The 21206-nt window shown below is 42.0% G+C and overlaps 1 pseudogene; it reads right to left on the reverse strand.

Moving 5' to 3' along the window:
* The window catches only part of LOC118929535 (sulfotransferase 1C4-like), a 37582-nt pseudogene that overhangs the window by 9804 nt on the left and 6572 nt on the right, over positions 1-21206 (reverse strand).

Consider the following 21206-nt stretch of genomic DNA (forward strand, 5'->3'; position numbering starts at 1 on the left):
ATTAGAAAATACATCAAGAGGATCATACAGCATGACCAAGTGGGATTCATCTCAGGGATGCAAGGATGGTACAACATTTGAAAATCCATCCACATTATCCACCACATCAACAAAAAGAAGAAACCACATGATCATTTCCATAGATGCTGAAAGAGCATTTGACAAAATTTGACATCCATTCATGATAAAAACTCTCAACAAAATGGGTATACAGGGCAAGTACCTCAACACAATAAAGGCCATATATGACAAACCCACAGACATCATACTTAACAGCAAGAAGCTGAAAGCTTTTCCTTTAAGATCGGGAACAAGACAGGGATGCCCACTCTCCCCACTGTTATTCAATATGGTAGTGGAGGTCCTAGCCACGGCAATCAGACAAAACAAAGAAATACAAGGAATCCAGATTGGTAAAGAGGAGGTCAAACTGTCACTATTTGCAGATGACATGATATTGTACATAACAAACCCTATAGACTCCATTCCAAAAGTACTAGAACTAATATCTGAATTCAGCAAAGTTGCAGGATACAAAATTAATACACAGAAATCTGTTGTTTTCTTATATACTAATGATGAATTAACAGAAAGAGAAAACAGGAAAACCATTCCATTCACAATTGCATCAAAAAGAATAAAATACCTGGGAATAAGCCAAACCAAGGAAGTGAAAAACCTATACCCTGAAAACAATAAGACACTCTGAAGAGAAATTAAAGAGGACACTAACAAATGGAAATTCATCCCATGTTCTTGTCTAGGAAGAATTAATATTGTCAAAATAGCAATCCTGCCTAAAGCGATCTACAGATTCAATGCAATGCCTATCAAAATGCCAACAACATTCTTCAGTGAACTGGAACAAATAGTTTTAAAATTCATATGGAACCACAAAAGACCCCAAATAGCCAAAGTAATCCTAGAGGGAAGAATAAAGCAGGGGGCATCTTGCTTCCCAACTTCAAGCTGTGCTACAAAGCCACAGTAATGAAGACAATTTGGTACTGGCACAAGAACAGAGCCACAGACCAGTGGAACAGAATAGAGAGTCCAGATATTAACCCAAGCATATATGGTCAATTAATATATGATAAAGGAACCATGGACATACAATGGGGAAATGACAGCCTCATCAACAGCTGGTGTTGGCAAAACTGGACAGCTACATGCAAGAGAATGAGACTGGATCATTGTCTAACCCCATACACAAAAGTAAATTAGAAATTGATCAAAGACCTGACCTGAGTAAGTCATGAAATCATAGAACTCTTGGAGGAAAACATGGCAAAAATCTCTTGGACATAAACATGAGTGACTTCTTCATGAACATATCTCCCCGGGCAAGGAAACAAAAGCAAAAATGAACAAGTTGGACTATATCAAGCTGAAAAGCTTCTGTACAGCAAAGGACACCACCAAGAGAACAAAGAGGCTTCCTATAGTATGGGAGAATATATTCATAAATGAAAGATCTGATAAAGATTGACATCCAAAATATATAAAGAGTTCATGCAGCTCAACAAACATAAAGCAAAAAATCCAGTTAAAAAATGGACAGAGGAGCTGAACAGACAGTTCTCCAAAGACGAAATTCAGATGGCCAACAGACACATGGAAAGATGCTCCACATCGCTAATCATCAGAGAAATGCAAATTAAAACCACAATGAGATATCATCTCACACCAGTAAGGATCGTCAGCATCCAAAAGACAAAAAACAACAAATGTTGGAGAGATTGTGGAAAAACAGGAACCCTTCTACACTGCTGGTGGGAATGTAAACTAGGTCAACCATTGTGAAAAGCAGTATGGAGGTTCTTCAAAAAGCTCAAAATAGAAATACCATTTGACCCAGGAATTCCACTTCTAGGAATTTACCCTAGGAATGCAGCAGCCCAGTTTGAAAAAGACATATGCACCCTTATGTTTATCACAGCACTATTTACAATAGCCAAGAAATGGAAGCAACCTAAGTATCCATCAGTATATGAATGGATAAAGAAGAGGTGGTGCATATACACAATGGAATATTATTCAGCCATAAGAAGAAAACAAATCCTACCTTTTGCAACAACATGGATGGAGCTAGAGGGTATTATGCTCGGTGAAATAAGCCAGGCAGAGAAAGACAAGTACCAAATGATTTCACTTGTATGTGGAGTTTAAGAACAAAGAAAAAACTGAAGGAACAAAACAACAGCAGTAATACAGAACCCAAGAATGGACTAACAGTTACCAAAGGAAAGGGACTGGGGAGGATGGGTGGGAAGGGAGGGATAAGGGGGGTGGGGAAAGAAAGGGGGCATTACAAATAGCATGTATAATGTGTGTGGGGGGCACTGGGAGGGCTGCGCAACACAGAGAAGACAAGTAGTGATTCTATAGCAGCTTACTATGCTGATGGACAGTGACTGTAATTGGGTTTGTGGGGAGGACTGGGTGATGGGCGGAGTCTAGTAAACATAATGTTCCTCATGTAATTGTAGATTAATTATATCTAAAAAATAAAGAAAAGAGATAGAATATCTGAACAAACCAGTAATGGGTAAGTAATGAATGAGTAATAAAAAATTTCCCAACAAGTAAAATTCCAAGACCAGATGGTGTCACTAGTGAATTCTACCAAACATTTAAATAATTAATATGTATTCTTCTAAAACTCTTCCAAAAAATCAAAGAGGGAACGCTCCCAGTCTGTTTTTATGAGGACAGCATTACCCAGATACCAACGCCAGAAAAGGACACTATGAGAAAGGAAAACTATAGGCTGATATCCCTGATGAACACAGATACACAAAAATCTTCAACAAAATATTAGCAAATCAAATCCAACTGTTCATTAAAGGAATCACAAATCAAAATGAAGTGGGATTTATCTCTGAAATGCAAGAATGGTTCAACATACACAAATTACCACATTAATTAAATGAAAGATAAAAACCATATGATCATTCCAATAGATGCATAAAAAGCATTTATCAAAATCTAGCATTTGTTCATGACAAAAACACTCAACAAATTAGATATAGAAAGAATGTACCTCAACATAAGCAGGGTCATATAAGACTAGTCCACAGCTAACATCATGTTCAGTGTAGAAAAGCTGAAAGCTTTCCTCTAAGATCAGGAACAAAGTGAGGTTGCTCATACCTGCCACTTTATTCAACATAATTCTTAAAGTCCTAGGCAGAGAAGTTAGGCAAGAAAAAGAAAAGGCATCCAAAATGTAAAGGTAAAAGTAAAATTATCAGTGTTTGCATATGAGAGGATTATATGTGTAGAATATGCGCACCCTACAAAAACTGTTAAGTAAAGTTGCAGGACACAAATGCACAAAAATCTTCTGCATTTTATGTTCACACCAACTGTGAACTATCTGAACAAAAACTTATGAAAAAAATCCCATCGTAGTAGCATAAAAAAGAATAAAATACTTAGGAATAAACATAGCCAAGGAGGTGAAAGATCTATACACTGAAAACAATATTAATTTAAGAAGGTGAAGAAGACACAAATGGAAAAATAGCCTGTATTCATGGATTAGAAGAATTAATATTGTTAAAATGTCCATACCAACCAAGGCTCTCTACAGATTCAATGTAATCCGTATTAGAATCTAATGGCAAATGTGATTTAAGATGGTGGTGTGAGAGGTGAGACAAAGACCTCCTCCCAAAACCACATACAATATGAAAATATAATTAATACAACTAATCCTGATAGAGCAACAGGAAAGAAAGTTGCGCCAGACTGCATATACCTGGAGAAAAGAACAGACCTCATGGAACAGGGTAACGTACCAAAACTGTGATCCAGAAGGACCCAAGCCCTTACCCCACCCCAGCTCACCAGAGGGAGGAAGATAAATGGAGTGAGGAGGGAGTGGAGGCTTGGGACAGCTGAACACCTAGCCCTGGAGATCTGCTCTGGGAGCAGGAACCTACATTGCATGGTGCTCTGGTGATTAGTGCGGTTGGAAAACTAAGACAGGCAGAATACTTGGAGAGACTGAGACTCCAGCCACTTGTGGAAAACAGGGATCCACATCTGGCTGCTCTGGGACAAAGGAAAGGTGGGCAGTCTGAGAGACTTCCTAACAGCAACAGGGCTACTAAAAGTGCAAGGATTGCACAGAGCTTGCTGCTCAGGAGGAAGGAGAGGTGGACAAAATTGTCTGGGTGCACTTTGCCCAGCAGCTTCAGGAACTCCATCCCCCTGGCTGACTACACAGTTCCAAGGACCCCACCATGACAAGCAGCCTGCTGCACCTTCATCCCAGCTGGCCCGCACCTGGCTTGCAAACTGGCAGCCCTGTCCTGGTGTCAGGCCGGCCAGAGGGAAGATCTGCCTACAGCAGCTACAAATGCAAAGCATAGAGGATTACAAATGTGTGTTTGGCCCACTGGTTCTGGCAGTGGAGACAGGCACAATAGCCAGGAAGCAGGAAATAGCTCTTTCCTACTCCCAGGCACTGGCATGGTCCCCTGCAACCCCTGACATTGCTCCAGGGGCTAAGCAGCTCAAGAGTAGAGCTTCTGGGCACTAGAAGGTGCCACATAACAATATGAAATGTCAAAGGAACCTGGTTCAAACCAAAATCCCACAAACACCAGAAAAATGGTCAAGTGAAATGGAACTCCTCAATCTTCCTGAAAGACATTTCAAAATAAAAATCATAAACATGCTCATGGAGGTACAGAAAAATATTCAAGATCTCAGGAATGAATTCCAGTTGGAGACCCAATCATTATGGAATATAATGGAGGCATTTAAAAGCAGATTAGATACGGTGGAGGAGACAATAAGTGAAATAGAAATTAGAGAAGAGGAATACAAAGAAGCTGAGGTACAGAGAGAAAAAGGGATCTCTACAAATGAAAAAGTATTGAGAGAACTGTGTGACCAGTTCAAATGGAACAATATTCATATTATAGGGGTACCAGGAGAAGAAGAAGAAGAGATAGAAAGTGTTTTTGAGGAGGTAATTACTGAAAACTTCCCCAATCTGGGGAAGGAGATAGTCTCTCAGGCCATGGAGGTGCACAGATCTCTCAACACAAGGGACCCAAGGAAAACAACACCAAGACATATAATAATTGAAATGGCAAAGACCAAGGATAAGGACAGACTATTAAAAGCAGCCAGAGAGAGAAAAAAGATCACTTCAGACTTCTCAACAGAAACCTTATAGGTCAGAAGGGACTGGCATGATATATTTAAAGCAATGAAGCAGAAGGGCCTTGAACTAAGAATACTCTATCCAGCAAGATTATCATTTAAATTTGAAGGAGGGATTAAACAATTTCCCGATAAGCAAAAGCTGAGAGAATTTACCTCTCACAAACTGTCTCTACGTTGTATATTGGAGGGACTGCTACAGATGGAAGTGTTCCTAAAGCTAAATAGCTGTCACCAGAGGTAATAAAACCACAGTAAAGAAAGTAGAACAGTTAATTACTAAGAAAAGGCAAAATTAAATTAACTACCCCAAAGCTAATCAAGGGATAGACAAAGAGTACAGAATACAATACATAATATATAGAGTGGAGGAGGAAGAAAAAGGAGGAGAAAAAGAATAACTTTTATATTGTGTTTGTAATAGCATATTACGTGAGTTGAGTTAGACTCTTAGATAGCAAGGAGTTACCTTTGAACCTTTGGTAACCATAAATCTAAGGCCTGCAATGGCAATAAGTACATAACTATCGATAGTCACCCTAAATGTAAACGGTCTGAATGCACCAATCAAAAGACAGAGAGTCACTGAATGGATAAAAACACAAGACCCATCTATATACTGCCTACAAGAGAATCACTTCAAACACAAAGACATACACAGACTAAAAGAGAAGGGATGGAAAAAGATAGTTCATGCAACTAATAGGGAGAAAAAAGCAGGATTTGCAGTACCTGTATCAAACAAAATAGACTTCAAAACAAAGAAAGACACAAGAGACAAAGAAGGACATTACATAATGATAAAGGGGTCAATCAAACAAGAGGATATAACTGTTATAAGTATCTATGCATCCAACATAGGAGCTCCTACATATGTGAAACAAATACTAACAGAATCAAAAGGGGAAATAGAATGTAATGCATTCATTCTAGGAGATTTCAATACTCCACTCACTCCAAAGGACAGATTAGCCAGACAGAAAATAAGTAAGGAGACAGAGGCATTGAACAACACATTAGAAAAGATGGACCTAACAGACATCTACAGAAATCTACACCCAAAAGCAGCAGGATACACATTCTTCTGAAGTGCACATGGAACGTTTTCAAGAAGAGATCATATACTAGGCCACAAAAAGAGCCTTGGTAAATTCAAAAAGATTGAAATTGTACCAATCAGCTTCTCAGACCACAAAGGTATGAAACTGGAAATAAATTATGCCAAAAAATGAAAAAGCCCACAAACACATAGAGGCTTCACAACATGCTCCTAAATAACGAATGGATCAATGGCTAATTAAAACAGAGATTAAGCAATATATGGAGACAAATGACCACAATAATTCAACATTGCAAAATCTGTGGGCTGCAGCAAAGGCCATGCTAAGAGGGAAGTATATTGCCATACAGGCCTTATCAGGAAAGAAGAACAATCCCATATGAAAAGTCTAAACTCACAATTAATGAAACTAGAAAAAGAAGAACAAATGAGGCCCAAAGTCAGTAGAAGGAGGAACATAATAAAGATTAGAGCAGAAATAAATAAAATCAAGAAGAATAGAACAATAGGAAGAATCCATGAAAACAGGAGCTGGTTCTTCGAGAAAATAAACATAATAGATAAACCCCTAGCCAGACTTATCAAGAAAAAAAGAGAGTCTAAACACATAAACAGAATCAGAAATGAGAAAGGAAAAATCACTATGGACACCACAGAAATACAAAGAATTATTAGGGAATACTATGAAAAATTATATACTAACAAACTGGATAACCTAGAAGAAATGGACAACTTTCTAGAAAAATATAACCTTCCAAGGCAGACCCAGAAAGAAACAGAAAATGTGAACAGACCAATTACCAGCCATGAAATTGAACTGGTAATCAAAAAACTACCTAAGAGCAAAACTCCTGGATCATATGGCTTCACCAAAGAATTTTATCAAACATTTAGTGAAGCCCTAATTCCCATCCTCCATAAAGTTTTCCAGAAAGTAGAAGAGGGAATACTTCCAAACTCTTTCTATGAGGCCAGCATCACTCTAATATCAAAACCAAGCAAAGACATCACACACAAAAAGAAAACTACAGATCAATATCCCTGATGAACATAGATGCAAGAATACTCAATAAAATATTAGGAAGCTGAATTCAAAAGTACATAAAAATATCATCCATCATGATCAAGTGGGATTTATTCCAGGGATGCACGGATGGTACATTAGAAAATCCATCAACATCATCCACTACATCAGCAATAGAAGGACAAAAACCACACAATCATCTCCATAGATGCTGAAAAAGCATTCAACAAAATTCAACATCCATTCATGATAAAAATTCTCAACAAAATGGGTATAGAGGGCAAGTACCTCAGCACAATAAAGGCCATACATGACAAACCCACAGCCAACATCATACTTAAGAGTGAGAAGCTGAAATCTTTTCCTTTAAGATCAGGAACAAGACAAGGATGTCCACATTCTCCACTTTTATTCACCATAGTTGTAGAGGTCCTAGCCACAGCAATCAGACAACACAAAGAAATAAAAGGTATCCAGATTGGTAAAGAAGAAGTTAGAATGTCCCTGTTAGCAGTGATATAATATTGTACACAAAAAACTCTAAAGAATCCACTCCAAAATTACTAGATCTAATATCTGAATTCAGCAAAATTGCAGGATACAAAATTAATACACAGAAATCTGTTGCATTCTTATACACTAATGATGAATTAGCAGAGAGAGAAATCAGAAAGGAATTCTATTCACAATTGCACCAAAAAGAATAAAATACCTAGGAATAAACCTAACCAAGGAAGTGAAAAACCTATACTCTGAAAACTACAAGACACTCATGAGAGCAATTAAAGAAGACACCCATAAATGGAAATACATCCTGTGCTCATGGATAGGAAGAGTTAATACTGTCAAAATGGCCATTCTGCCTGAAGCAATCTACAGATTCAATGCAATACCTATCAATACACTAACAGCATTCTTCAACAAACTGGAACAAATAGTTCTAAAATTCTTATGGAACAACAAAAGACCCCAAATAGTCAAATCAGTCTTGAGAAGGAATAATAAAGCTGGGGGGATAATGCTCCCCAACTTCAAGCTCTACTACAAAGCCACAGTTGCCGGAGTCCAGCTCCAGCAGGGGGGGGCGGCGGTGAAGCCCAAAAGGATGAGACGGAGTCGGTGCATGGAGAGACAGGACACGGAGTCAGATGGAGGTGGTCTCTTGACAAAGTGTCGATGACAGCTTTATTTATACTATTTTGCACAAGGATATGATTATTTTTTATTTTTCTGATGATTAATTAGTATAGGCAGTTGGTTAATAAGTATAGGCAAGCTTTTTTCTTTCTTTTACTTTCTAATCTATTCATGGTTGGTCAAGCGTTAGACAGGTGATTGTTTTTCTGTTCTTTGACTGGAACTTTTCTTATTAACATGTACTCTATTGTGTTTTACATTTCTATGCAACACAGTTTCTAGGTAGTGCATGTGACCGTAGGAGCCTGCAGTATGTAGCAGTGACTATGGAGTTTATCAGCTCAGGGTAAAATACAGGTCACCTAGTGCCACAGTTAGCTAGGATTCTTTCCCACAAAAATATTCTTAGAGGCTTTAATAAATTTATAATCAATCTAAAATCATAAATTCATATCTTTACCTTATACCCCTTTATAGGGCACAGTAGGCAGCAAACTAAATTTCTTCTTCTTATCTACATTTTTCTTTCTTCTGTGTGGATACTAAAATCTCCCTAACATATGCTACACAAGTCTCCATGACTCCACTACTGCAGAGACTAAACAAGTTCTTACATGGTGAACAATACAAGGGCATTCATATCATAGAAACTGTTTCTTTTTTAACTACAAACCTTAAACTATAAACAATCACGTCAATATAATGTATGATTATTCATTTGATTTTTATACTTTATATGTGAATCTAATAAAATGTTAATGTAGTAGGTAAATGCAAGATATAGATAGAAAGCATGATTTAGAACTGTAAGAAGGCAGGTGTAGATGATCAGGTTTGTGCCTACAGACCAGGTCTTAATCCAAGCTGAACAAGGGCAACAAAACATACACAGGTGTAGAAGATTTCTCTCAAAACTGGGGGGTTGAGGTTCTAAGCCTCACCTCTGTTGGCCCCCATTTTCTCACCTGATGGCCTCCCTGTGACTGTGCCTGTCTTAGGTTGTTCCTCCCTTGAGGAATCTTACCTGTCTCTGGCTAACCAGCCATCTTACGGGGCCATACAGGGAGATGTAAAGCTGGTGAGAGAGAAGTAATATTCTTTGAAAAGGTTAGTTTTTCACTTCTTTGCAGATTTATGCTCTGTGGCTTCTATGCCCAGCACTTGTTTTGAGGTATCTTTACTTTCTGGAAAATTATGGTATTTGGTAATTTTATGTATGAGGCACAAATTCTAGTAAAGCTGAGGCATAAATTCTAGTAAAGGGCTGTGATTAGGAAAGAAGAAAAACAAACTATAGAAGTAGTAGAGGGAAGAAAACATGAGATGATTAATTAAGTGTCAACAGGGTTATTCTATTCAATATTTTCTCATGACTCTATTTCTATAAAACTTTCCATCACTAGTTTCACTAGCATTGTAAACAAGTGGGGCATTCTCGGTGGAAATGGGGTGGTCAATGTTTGACTAATAGCAGGTTTTGGTACTTTATGCTAAGATCACCATTTGGCCCTGCGTGTTCTATTCTTCAGGAGCACTGTCCTGAAAAGCTTTTGGGAAGTTTATGTTCTCATCATTTCTGTGCTGTTTAGCAAAGGTTAGCTTAGTCTTTGGCAACAATGCAAGTAAAAACAAAGCCAATAGTATAATGGAAAATAACAAAATCAAGGTGGGTAATAGAGGGAGCCAGCTGCAAAGGCCCCTGCCTTACGGGGGTCTTCTTCCAGCCTGAGCTTCGCTACACAGCTTGAGTAGCATGGCTCCCAGCACACAGTAATCAAGACAATTTGGTAGTGGCAGAACAGACCCATAGACCAATGGAACAGACTACAGAGCCCAGATATAAACCCAAACATATATGGTCAGATAATATACAATAAAGAAGCCATGGATATAAAATGGGGAAATGACAGCCTCTTCAACAACTGCTGTTGGCAAAACTGGGCAGCTACATGCAAGAGAATGAAACTGGATTATTGTTTAACCCCATACACAAAAGTAAACTCAAAATGGATCAAAGACCTGAATGTAAGTCATGAAACTATAAAACTCTTAGAAGAAAACATAGTCAAAAACTCCTGAATATAAACATGAGCAACTTCTTCCTGAACGCATCTCCTGGAGCAGAGGAAACAAAAGCAAAAATGAACACATGGCACTATATCAAACTAAAAAGCTTCTGTATGGCAAAGGACACCATCAGCATAGCAAAAGGCATCGAACAGTATGGGAGAATATATTTGTAAATGACATATCCAACAAGGGGTTAGCATCCAAAATATATAAACAATTCACATGTGTCAACACCCAAAAAGCAAATAACCCAATTAAAAAATGAGCAGAGTATATGAACAGACAATTCTCTGGAGAAGAAATTCAGATGGCTAACAGGCACATGAAAAGATACTCCATATTGCTAATTATCAGGGAAATGCAAATTAAAAGCACAATGAGATATCACCTCATACCAGTTAGGATGGCCAACATCCAAAAGACTAACAACCAATGCTGGTGAGGATGTAGAGAAAGGGGAACCCTCCTACACTGCTGGTGGGAATGTAAGCTAGTTCAACCATTGTGGAAAGCAATATGGAGGTTCCTCAAAAACTAAAAACAGAAATACCATTTGACCCAGGAATTCCATTCCTAGGAATTTACTCAAAGAATACAAGTTCTCAGATTCAAAAAGATGTATGTACCCCTATGTTTATTGTAGCACTATTTACAACAGCCAAGATATGGAAGCAACCTAAGTGTCCATCAGTAGATGAATGGATAAAGAAGGTGTGGTACATATACACAATGGAATATTATTCAGCCATAAGAAAGAAACGAATCCTACCACTTGCAACAACATGGATGGAGCTGGAGGACATTATGCTCAGTGAAATAATCCAGGCGGAGAAAGACAGGTACTTAATGATTTCCCTTGTTTGTGGAGTATAACAATGAAGCAAAACTGAAGGAACAAAATAGCAGCAGACTCACAGACTCCAAGAAGGTACTAGCAGTTACCAAAGTGGAGGGGTGTGGGAGTGTGAGGGGGTAAGGGGGTAGGCTAGGTGGGGAGGTACAGAGAGGGGAACTGAGGGATATTATGATTGGTGCACATGGTGTGGGGTGGATCATGGGGAAGACAGTGTAGCACAGAGAAGGCAAATAATGACTGTGGCATTTTACTACACTGACGGACAGTGACTGCAATGGTGTATGGGGGGGACTTGATAATATGGGTGACTGTAGTAACCACATTGTTTTTCATGTGGAACCTTCATTAGAGTGTATATTAATATTACATTGGTAAAAAAAAAAAAGAATTTTAAATGTAACAGGACTTTTCTCAGCATATTAAAATATTACAATAAAAAGTGAAGAAAAAAAAAGAATTCAATGGCATTTTTCACAGAATAGAAAATACAATCCTAAAATTGTATAGAATTACCAGAGACCCCAAATAGCTACAGCTATTTAATCTGATCAAGAAGGAAGGTGGAGACATCACACTTCCTGATTTCAAATCATATTATAAAGGCATTAAAACAGTGGCATAAAAACAGACACATAGATCAGGGGAACTAACTAGAAAGCCCAGAAGGTCTTTGGAGGTACACATATGATCACATATTTATGGTCAATGAATTTTCAATAAAGGAGCCAAGAATATATAGTGGGGAATGGGTCATCTCTTTAATAAATGTTGCTGGGAAAATAGGATAGGTATGTGCAAAAGAATGAAGCTGGACCCTCATGTTATGCTATAGATAAAAATCAACTCCTAAAGGCTTATTCATAAGGCCTCGAAACTGTAAACTCCTAGAAGATAACTAGGGAAAAGCTCCTTGACACTGGTTTTGGCAATGATTTTTTGGATCTGACACCGAAAGCACAGGCAACCAAAGTATAAATCAGCAAGTGGGATGATATCCGACCAAAAGCCTTCTAAGTACAGCAAAGGGAACCATCAACACAATGAAAGTCACTGTATGGAATGAAAGAAAATATTTGGAACCAAATGTTTATAAGGAACTGATAAACCACAATCAGCAAAAAAAAAAAACTAAACAAAAAACCAAGTAAACCATGTAAAGAAATGGGCAAGGGATTTGAATAGGTACTTTTCTTAAGGAGACACATGGCCAATAGGCCAATGACAAGATGGTCAACCTCAGTACTCATCAGGGAAATGCAAATCAAGAGTATGAGATACCACCTCATACCTGATAGGGTGGCTATTACCAACAAGTTAAGACAACAAGTATTGAGGATGTGGAGAAAAAGGAACTCTTGTGTACTATTTGTGGGAATATAAATTGGTACAGTCATTATGGAAAATATGGAGATGCCTCCAAAAATTAAAAATAGAGCTACCATTTGACCCAGCAATCCCACTTCTGGATTTTATCCAAAGAAAATAAAATCACTCTCAAAGAAATATTTGCACTGCTATGTTCATTACAGCATTATCCACAAGAGCCAATATCCTTTGACAGGTAAATGGACGCAGAAAATGTGGTATGAATAGTAGAATATAATTTAGCCTTAACAAGGAAGGAAATCCTGGCATTTGTGACATGCATGAATTGGTGACATGGATGAAGCTGGACACAGGAAGATAATTGTATGATTTCGCTTACATGTGGAATCTAAAAACAAGTTGAATTCCTATCACACAGTAGAATAGTGGTCACCAGGGGCTCCAGGTTTGGGCAAAAGGGATGTTGGTCAAAGGGTGAAACTTTCAGTCATAAGGTGAATACATTCTGGAGACCTAATGTGCAGCATGGTGATACTTGAAATTTGCTAAGGTAGCAGATCTCAAGTGTTCTCACTCCCCCACCAAAAAGGGCAACTCTATGGGTGATGAAAATGTCAATTAGGTTGATTGTTGTGATCATTTCCCAGTGTTTATGCATATCAGAACATCATGTTGTATACCTTAAATGTGTATAATCGTTATTTTTCAATCATGCCTAAATAAAGCTGGAAAAACCCTCTCAAAAACCTCTGAAAAACTCCAGCATGTATATTATGTTGCTGTGCATATAAATATGTATATATGAACAAATAGACTATAAACTTTTTCAATAAAAAAAGAAAATTAGGTTAATCAATGATCAAATTAGAAAATTTCTTCTTTGAGCCTTAGGTTTTTGCTTATTTTATCAAATAAATGCTACTAGAATAGTTTTTTTTCCCTGAAAGTACTACAACTTTTGTCTCCATTGAGGAGTCAGCAGTGTGATAGCACAGGATGTATCTGGGCTTTGGCTGAAGGTCCTGGTTCTGACTGGGCTCAGTGACCCACTGAGACCTCATGGTTACTCTCTGTGAAGTGATATTGGCTAAGTGACTTCTAAGGCCCTACCCGCTAAGGCCAATGACCTTTGCCACTGTCTTCCATATAGCTTCCCTGACATGAACGACTTTGCTTGAGAAAGGGTTTTTGAGGCTCTGAATTAAGCAGAATTATACAAGTTTCTTCTCAGAAACCTCTATATGCTCACGTGCTTCAAAAGGGACAGGGAACCATGTGTAGAGCTCCCAGTGGGCCTCTGGTTGTGGATCCCGCATCCTATGGGCGAGCTCTTGGATGCGGCTTCAGGGACTTCCTGCAGCAGACGCTGTATGTAGTGACTCATGGAGCTGGAAGGTTAGAAAACTATTTATGAATTGATAATGTTTTTCCTACTATCACAGGGAAGACATATCACCTTTTCTCATGAATGGAGAAAGTCCGTGATTCATTTTACTGCTGCTTATGTAGTTGGTCATAGGGTTCTTTCTCATTACATCAAATGAAGTGTTATAGACAATCTTGTCTAAAATCTCTTCTTTCACGTTTTTCCCCAGGAATTCCATCACTTTTCTAATTTCACGTTTTGGATCCTGTAGGGGAGAGCAGAAGACATGTACTAGCTTTTTTTTATCAAGGAAAAAAATGTAACAACAGTTCATCAAATCTTGGAGAACTAAGCATGGAAATAATGGTTAAAACACTTAAAACCAGCATTTAAAAAGCCTGTTTGCTTATGTTTAAAATTAACTCTAGCAAGTTATGCATATGATGATATGTAGATTTCTGCTGTCTAATCAATAAGCACTGGGTGTTCCCTCCTGCGGTAGCGTAGTCTAAGGCACACCCTGAGGAGGGCTTCTTCTGGGAAACCTACTATTCTTCACTTCTCCAAGTGGCAGGCAAGGCGCTGTTTGGCAGAACAGGTGGCTGGCTGTCAGAATAAACAAGAGCTGCTTACCCCCGTGATCAGAGAGACACCAGTGTGTGCGGCCCCCAGCCACCTGCTGGAAAGCTGTTCTGCACATGGTGCTCCGGGGCCTGTTGGGGAAGCTGTTTGCACATGGGCCTCAGGAGCACCTCCCACACCCCGAGACAGGCTCTACCTCACCCGAAGGCCAAGGAAAAGGGTCCAGGTCGGTGTGGGGGTGCCCTGGGGGGCCCAGCTGCCCCATCCCCCTGGCAGCTCCTGCACTCCTCACTCAGGCACAGGGCTGGGGGAGGCGGTGGCTGTGCTGGCCCCGGGGGGGCCTCTGACCTAAGCCAAGCAGACGGAAAGGAGCGATGCCTCTGTCTTCCCCGGAGGGGTGAGAGGAAGGCTGGTGAGGGGCACGTGGGGCTACTGACGTCCATCACCGAGGCTCGGAGAACCCGCCCAGGGGGCTGCGTGTGGGCCAGGGCTGCAGGCTGACTTCACATAGACTGGGAGACCTGGGTTACACGGGCTGTGGGGGAATGCTTATTCACAGTGACAAAACCTGAATAATGTCGGGAAGCAAAAGGAACAGTGCTCTCCTTGCTCACTAGTTCTTTCTGGCTCAGATTCCTGATTCTTCTCCTCAGATGTCAGCACAAATGAGTGGGGAGGTAGAGACCCTGAAGGAGGCACCTGGGCCGTGGTTGGGGCTCTACTACAGGGCGGTTGGAGAGGCTCAAGTTAGCATGCAAAATATTTTGCATAAGTGTGAGATTCACATGTAAAGTATAAAAATCAAATGAATGATCATATCTGACTTGATAGTTTGTAGTTTATGATGCGTGATCAAAACTGAAACAGTTTCTCTGATATGACTGCCCTTGCTTGTTCACCATGTAAGAACTTGTTCCCTATGTAAGAACTTGTTTATGCTTCAGCAGACTGGAGACTGTTGAGAGTTAGGCTTGGGGTTGATGAATGATTGTGTATTGAGTCCCCTGTACAGAATTTTATTGTTGTTAACAACCATTTGATCAATAAATATGAGAGGAGTCCTCTCAGCACCACTCTTGCACTGTTACGCCTTGAGTCCCCTGGCTGGTCCTTTCAGGTCTCTGACACCTCATCCCATCTCCTCCCTTGTCTGTGGGTCAGAAGCAGGGAGAGACTGACATTAAGTTCTTACACTTCATTTCTATCATGGATCTTTAATTCTGAGAAAAAAATACTGTGAGGTCTAGATTCAAGTAAATTTCTTACATTAATCATTTCTTCAGAGAAAAGATAGAGAATGGGATGACAGCCTTTCTTCCTCCATCAGCCTTTCATGTGGTCAAACCAGGACGCCCATGTCACTGAAAGGGAGACACAGAGAGGTCTGGGCCGTGAGCAGGTGAGAGCAGGAAAAGCCAGAGGCCAAAGTGGTTGTTTCCTGAGAATACAAGTGGAAGGTGTGGTTAGGCAGAAAGACAGAAATGGGCGGGATGGCGCCATCTAGGGCAGGAGAATTGGCGTCCACACCTCTTACACCCATTTTCTGGACTTTTTTTCCTCTGGAAGCTGGAGGGATTACTCTCAGGCTGGGTTCAAATCCCAGCTCTGACACAGCTGTGTGCCCTTGTGCCCTTTACTTAACCTCTCTGAGCCTCAGTTTTTGTTTAAATCCTTGTCTCTAAAAGACGATGAGTAATAGTAACTACCTCCCTAGATAGTGTTAATGTTAGGAAGGAAAGGACTTGGCTCAGGGTTGCAGGGAAGTCAGATCTAGTGAGACGACAGACCAAAGTCAAGAAAGCCAGTAAGTTTTAATGCATTCAGCAGAGAACAGCAGAGCGGGCCCACCTAAGGTGAGACAGGTAGGCCTGGGTGCTCATTCTGAGGCTTCTTTTATGTGGTTCTGGCAGGGCAGAGAGGGCCTTGATTGACAGCTGTCAGCTCTCTAGGCTTGTTCTGTTTGGTGAAATGGGGACAAGGCCTGTGCCGTTCCTGTGTCTGTGATGTTTCTTATCTGGGGGGACCCTGGACATTTCCTGAGTTACTCTTGGACCTGTGGCTTCATCTGATTAACTCTCAGAGCCATTTCTGGCTCTCTGGTTCTATCTGATAAACTCCCTGAGTCATCTTTGGGGGGCCCTTTCTCCCTCCCATCCTGCTCATTTCTGTCTTTCTGCCTCACATTAAGATGTACTGATTTATTCCACGGAGCCTACTGTGTGCTCAGCACTGTTCAAGGCCTTGGGGATAGAGCAGTGGACAAGACAGGTGGGAAAGACTGTGGATGTGCAGGCCACAGGGCAGAGAAGGTGAGGATGTGAACTGTGCAGTGTACTCGATCATAACATGAGGTGGGTAAGAGCAAGGAAGTGCTGGGCTTACGCAGGAGGCCAGTCTGTCCACTGACTGGCCGGGGAAGGACTCTTGGAAGGTGGCACTGAGTGAAATCCTGAGACAGAGAAGGAAGTTGCATCCCTGGGTGGAGCAAATGGCAAGGAGGCCAGCGGGACAAGGGCTGGGTGAGAGGAGGGTAAGGGGATGGGGGGAGGCTGGAGGCCCAGCCCCGGGGGCCTGGTGGTTCCAGGAAGGGCCCTGGTGTCCTCTGAGGGAGGAGCTTCAAGCACAGGAGCGCTGCGGCCTGCCTTCCCTTTCCACAGTATCCCCTGGTTTCTGTGTGGCAAGGGCAGGGGCTCTTTGTTTATCTGGGAAGGTACAGCAGCAGTGTGGCCCAGGGGAGCAGGAGAAGCGTGGAGGGTTGGCAAGACTTGGGTACATCTGGAAGGCAGGGTCGGCAGGGGTGCTGATGGACTGGACGGGTGTGTGAGAGTGGCTCAGGCTGGGTTCAGGAGCTGAGGAGGGAAGAGCCGCAGGTAACCAAGTGCTGGAAGCCTGCTGAGGCCAGGCCCGGAGGAAAGATGGGGCTTTGGACTGGGATGTGTGCAGCCTCGTCTGACAGCCACGTGGCAGCAGAGTCACTGAGTCTGGAGCACCCGGCGAGGCTGGGACTTGGGGCAGATCTGGGAGTTACCAGCAGATGGATGCCATCTGGAGCTGTGCAGTGACTGGAATTGCCCGAGGAGTGACTGCAGGAGGAAACAAGAGAGGAGCCAGGCTCAGGGTCCAGGAGGCAAGGAGAAGCCAGCCAAGGATACTCAGGGCAGCAGTCAGAGAGAGAGCAAGGCCAGGCAAGGGTGGTGTCCTGGGGGCCTCTGCCCGGGGCATTTCAGTGAAGGGAGAGTGGCCAGCTGGGGGAGACGACATGAGGATGGGGCACCGCCACTGGGTTCAGGAACGTGGAGGTCACCGGTCTGGGCACATTGCTGTGGTGCAGCGGGAGAACGGACGAGAAGCTGAGGAGAGCAAGTGTGAGTCGGCCTCCCAAGTCAGTGGGGTGAATGAAAGGGGGCAGCAGTGGGGCAGGGACGGCAGCGTCAGTTGTTATTTAACTGTATTTTTTAAGATGAGAAGAATCATTCATGATCCAGTGACCTACCACATATTTAGCATTGGTCTCGTAGTGCCTGGGACACAGCACGATAACTAGTGTCTGGTGAAGAGTAGCTGCTGGATGAAGTTGACATCATCGACCCTGTCGCAACCCCCCGTGCTCTCAGCTTGCCCGATCAGCCCCTCTCTTATGGCTACTCTTTGTGACGTCAGTGTCAGAACATCCACAACAAGATTTATTGAAGACAGCAAAGCAGTAACACCTCAGGAGACAAACAGATCATTCTCAAAATGTATCTCACAAGGAACAAACTGTAATAGTAATTTTTGTCTCTTAGGATCGCGAAAATCCAAATGGAATTAAAGGCATTGTACTTCCATACTTGACTGGCGGACTGTTAACTAACGGAAAGAAATCCTTTATTAAGTTTGTTCACAATTATTTTAGAGGAGGACTTCAGTACAGGAGAGCTGTGGAGGGCAGTTATTCTCCACAGGACAAAATTAATGATTAATGAAAGTTAACTCAGTTATACATTTTTGAGCTTGAATAATCAAGTGACTTAGTGTGAATATTTGTTTAGGTTTTAATCATGTAAAGCTGCCAATTCAGTTTCACAGTATAAACCAAGTGGATGTTACACTGTACCTCCCAAAAGGTGTAATCTTAAAAAGGTTTGCTTAAATTACTTTTTTTAACTTTCAAAAAATCTTTTTAATATGAAACCATTCAGGTCTACATGAGAATAGAGAGAATAATAGAATGAACCTCCACAAACCCTTACTCAGCTTCAATAATTTAATCACTTTTTAAATATTCTTTAGGAGAAGCGTTGAGGCATTAAAAGTATTTGAAGTTAGATCTAACCTCTAGTAGTATCTGAGATTAAGAAAAACTCTAAGAAACTTGTGGTGACTCGTTTGTGGTCCCAAAGTGCCACAGGCCATGGGCCACCGCAGCACCAATGTGACTGCTGTGGCTGGAAAACCTGCTCACGGACAGAACCCTTCTCTCTGGCTGAACGTGCCTGCTGCTGGGCGGGCTTGACATGGTGCCAAGCACACGGGTTTGAGCTGAACCAGAACTGCCTGTGTTCAGATTCCAGCCCTACTCTCACCAGCAGGGAATTAGAGTTCACTCAGACTGACTGAGCCTTGGTCTCATTCCCTATAATTCTGGATATTATCACCTTGCTTCAAAAATTAAAGCAGCTGGAACCTTTTCTTATTGCCAGCTTCCCTGCGGTACTGCTTATCTTCACTCAGTGGATGATGTGTCATCATTGGAAGCAGATCCGCTGACCTCCGATGAGAGCCAGCCAGGGCCACCCACGTCTCAGGCACGTTGCCTGCATCCCCCACCCTTTCAGTTTGCTTGGTTCTGTTCTCCTGGCTTACCTTTGCCTACCATGAATGCTTCAAAGTACGCATCCCAGCTTCCTGGGGCAGGGAGTACTTTGTTGATCCTTTGAAATAGAAGTAGGACACCATGGTGTCCTTGGCATTCCTTGCCCCATAGGTCAACTAAGGGGGTGAGGAGAAATGGAAGAAACAGGGCATAAATGAAAGAAGGAGGTAGAAATTGGCAATGTGCATGACATCTGCGTGTGTCTATAGGAACCAAGTCCTAAAGGCCATGAACACAACTTTGTTCTCTTCCTCTCATCATCCAGGTGGCCAGTGCAATCTTGTGGAGATGCAGATCTGATCAAGTTGCTCCCCTGTATAAAACTTCTCAGTGTGTGTACATGGCTGTTAGGATCAAGCTCTCAGCTCTGACCTGGTGAACAAGACCGTGCGTGGTTCTGCCCAACCAGCTCCAAGGCCCCTCCTTCTGCAGCAGCCCTTCATTTGTGGCTCTCCAGCAATCTTTCTGGCTATCCTTTTTCAGTGCCTGCTTAAAACTGCCATTCTTTTCTTAAATCAGCAGATCTTAAACTGGCGAATGAGAGGACATGACCCTGGCTGACCAGTGAGCTGGACCCTGGCAAACAGGCTCCTTCCTCCCTCCCCTGTTTTTGGAATGTATCTTTCATCTGCTTTCTCTGCTCCCAGAGAGGCCCCATGATGCAGCCTTGAGCCAGTGATGTGGTGATGAGCCTGTGGGGAGTGTATGTGATGAACCCAGGGAAGGTTTCTCTGTAAACTTTAAGATTTGGTGGGTGGGTGCAGAGGTCTGCTTGTCTTGGGGTGCCCATGACAGTTCCCCTGCTGAGTAAACCTGCCACCTACCACCCTGGAGCAGCCCTCCTCTTTGCCTTCTTTGTACAGGGCTGGTTTCAGATCATGCCTGGGAAGTGTCCAGGAAGGTTGTGAACCAACACTCTCCCTGAAATAGTATGCACAATAGTACTTTGTCAGAAATGGAGACATGGCTTCAGATTTTCAGTGGGGTTTGTGGTCACTAAAGTTCAAACCTTCGATTTGCATGTTGGTTTTCTTTAGGGCTCTGTCGGGGGCCTACGCTTGACCTCATTTTGGTTACTTTTCCTGCTTTTTTGTTGTCTTTTTCCATTGCTTTAAATTTCAAATATTGACAACGCACAGATTAGTCCCTCATACATGCCTCTGTCCTAGGCTATGGACAGGTGATTTAGGTCTGCACCTCTCCCTGGCTGTCTTACAGGCATTTCAGATTCAACAGGCTCAAAGTCCCACTTGCCTACAGACTGACTGACTCTTCTGCTTTCCTTCCCTCTTTCAGTTGAGGGAACCACCCGCACCACAATCACAATCACAAAATCATACTAGAAGCCACTGTTCCACCTCTCCCATGGCCGGTTCCTGACCCAGCGTGCAGATTCGCTCTATTCCAAATGTTTGATGTTCTCCGCCTGCCTCTGCTTCTGCCTCACTTCTGGTCTTCCCAGCTCCTGCCCTGGATGACTGCCACCGTTTCCTTGTTCACATCCAGCTTCCAGTCTTGCCCAGTTCTGATGGCTCCCGCACACCACCATGTCCTCAAGGGAGCTTTCTAAAATGCAAATGGGTTATTTCACTTCTGTGTTTAAAGTCGCCAGTGGGACCCACAGCATAAAGCCCAAACATCTTAGCAGGGCAATGAGGCCCTTGCCTCTGTTTCTGCCCACCTTTCAGTCATGCATGTATTTTCTCAAGTGCAAGAGCCTTAGCTTCTGCTTTCCTGGTGATGGGAGTG

This window comes from Manis pentadactyla, chromosome 2, assembly GCF_030020395.1.
Source record: "Manis pentadactyla isolate mManPen7 chromosome 2, mManPen7.hap1, whole genome shotgun sequence".
In the NCBI taxonomy this organism is placed as follows: Eukaryota; Metazoa; Chordata; class Mammalia; order Pholidota; family Manidae; genus Manis; species Manis pentadactyla.